The sequence below is a fragment of the Microtus ochrogaster genome, unplaced genomic scaffold, assembly GCF_000317375.1.
Source record: "Microtus ochrogaster isolate Prairie Vole_2 unplaced genomic scaffold, MicOch1.0 UNK107, whole genome shotgun sequence".
NCBI classification, from domain to species: domain Eukaryota; kingdom Metazoa; phylum Chordata; class Mammalia; order Rodentia; family Cricetidae; genus Microtus; species Microtus ochrogaster.
In genome coordinates, this window is record NW_004949205.1 from 53,801 (window position 1) to 56,295 (window position 2,495).

The 2,495-nt window shown below is 39.0% G+C and overlaps 1 pseudogene; it reads left to right on the top strand.

Annotated features, from left to right (window-relative positions):
- The window catches only part of LOC101991536, a 24,241-nt pseudogene that overhangs the window by 2,989 nt on the left and 18,757 nt on the right, over window positions 1-2,495 (top strand).

Genomic DNA, 2,495 nt, shown 5'->3' on the forward strand with positions numbered 1-2,495 from the left:
CCTCATTGTTCGCCATGTTCAGAGAGACCAGTTATATCCCATGCTTTTTCCGTCACAGTCCAGCTGGCCTTGGTGAGCTCCCAATAGATCAGCTCCACTGGATAATTCTTTTAAAAAGATAAAAAATGTATTGCATAAGAGCCACAAATAGTGAAATCTGCTTATATTAAAAAATAGGTGAAACTTTGTTGGGACATTATTTCCTTGCAAGAGCAGTACATATTCTTTGTAAACAACTACTTAATTTACAATTTCATTCCCTTGACACTTAGCCAGAGGAAAACATGTAAGAATGAACTTTGAAATAATCCGTACTGCTAAGGTGGTGGTAAGCAGATTTGGGTAAAGCAGTTTTTAGAATCCCGGGCTAGTCTGGGAAGTTAGCTCATTTGGTGAAAGACCAGGGATGTGCCTGCTCAATCCAGCTTCTCTTCTGGCCAGGCAGCTTTCTCCGGGGAACCAACAAGGCTAAATTTAACCCCAATCAGTCTTAAAAGAAAAACCAGGCAAGACTACTGGGGTTATCACATTCTAGTCTTACCACTAAAAAAGAACAATAAAGTGTGTGTCCATAGATGTGAGCCAGCCATCTCATTTACAAATATGGGCAACACAACTAGAATTTGAATTTCAAATAACCCAACATGCCTCACTGTCAATAAAAGATAATATCTTAGTTTATGAATATGTCTTTTAAATGTGGCATGTGCTAGGTACAGCAATGAAATATTGACAAGCGTGCACTCTTACTATAGATGATAAATCTCGAAAACAAGCAAATCCGAGACTTTTTCAAAAGCACACCCATCTGTATCAACTGAAATCCCTACTTTAAAATTGGTTTAGAAGTCTCTTTCCTCCACCTTCTCTTTTTGAGAAGCAGATTGTAAAAACATCAATTTAACTTGTGCTAGGTGGTAGCGGTTTGTTTTTTAAACCAAAAACATCTCTGCTAAATTTGTTGATCTTCTGCTTCATCTATTCAAGTCGAATACTGGGTCAAGCTGCTGTGGCTGTCACTGTAGGAAACCAGTTCATGCCTATACCACTGTCATCATGAAAATGTTCCATTCTTCAGAACAGTGTTCTTACCCTCTATGACTTCCTGCCTAAATCCAGGTTAAAATCCTTGATTTCCACTGGGTTTTAGCACAGTTTGATTCTACATGGTCCTTTCTTTCCATGTCACAGTAGCTCTCAAATATATTTAATAGAGATATGTTCTGCTCTCATCACCCACACACTTACAAAAGCAGCTTGGCACATTGTTTGGTGTGTTTGTTTTACTATGCCAGCTCACAAAAAAGCAGTTCTCATTTCTAAGCATGGTACTTTACAATTTTGTGTGCGTTAATACAATAGTGCATTGGAAAAATACTGAGCCTCTACAAAATAGCTTTACCTTTTGAAACAAACGAATGTGATTTTTTCACTTACACAAGCATAGGCTTTTTAATATTTCCACAAGATAAATATCTCAATGAAACTCTATGTTCACTCTATTGTGTGCAACAGTGATGGCCTTAGGTCAGTTAATACACTTAGAAGATCCTAACTGTTCAGTGTTATTTACACTGGTATATCCATCATCCCCTAATCTGGAAGGTGAACAAGCAATACTCAGAAAATGTGACTGAATTTGTGTCAATAACTGGGAATGGTATAGTTTTAATTAATCCCTTACTAAACACATAATGGAACTTAGTCTTGAGTGGGAATTTTCTTCATGCCCCTCTTATGACCTGGGAAACCTAAAAAGAGCTCAACATGATAAGGGAGCCCCTGCTAAGGCAGACCTTATGGTATGAAAGGGAAAATGACAAGTGTACACGGGTAATTATCAGTAACAGGTTAGCAATTATCTGATATTGAAATCAAACACTGAAGTCGTAAAACGTCACGTCTGAAATATTCTTTCTATCCTAAAAAGAGAAACTAGAGAAAAGACACGATTCCCTCAGAAAGCAACGACGCGATTCAGGTTGTGATTTTTATATTTAAGCACCGTGAGATAAAGGAAGCGATTTCCATTTGCCAGTCACTATTCCAGCAACACAGCTTCAAGAGTTCTGTTCTGTTCTCATTACACAACCCTTTGTCTGTTCCAGGAAGAGAAGACGACCCTGCGACAAATGGGGCAGGTGTTATTCTCCGATAACCAGCGGTCGATGCAGTGGACATGGTACTTGTGGGAGCAAGGTAGCACACGAAGTTTGTCGCCTTCTGTATATTCAGTGATGCAAATAGTACATGTCTTCAGTGCATCATTTTCACCAAAACTTCTTGTTGCTAAGTTATTAATCTGGACATTGGTGGGTTCTCTAGTTAGGTGGTTGTCATTAAAGGGGTAAAGTCGGGTTGCTTCAATACCTCCTTCAAACATCTGTGAGATACTTTTTGAATATTCATCAATGAAACTGGAGCCAGGGTTGTAGCTGGGGACGGAAACAGAGTTGTTACCACCAGAGCTCCCTCTTCCACTCCATGGAAGCTCA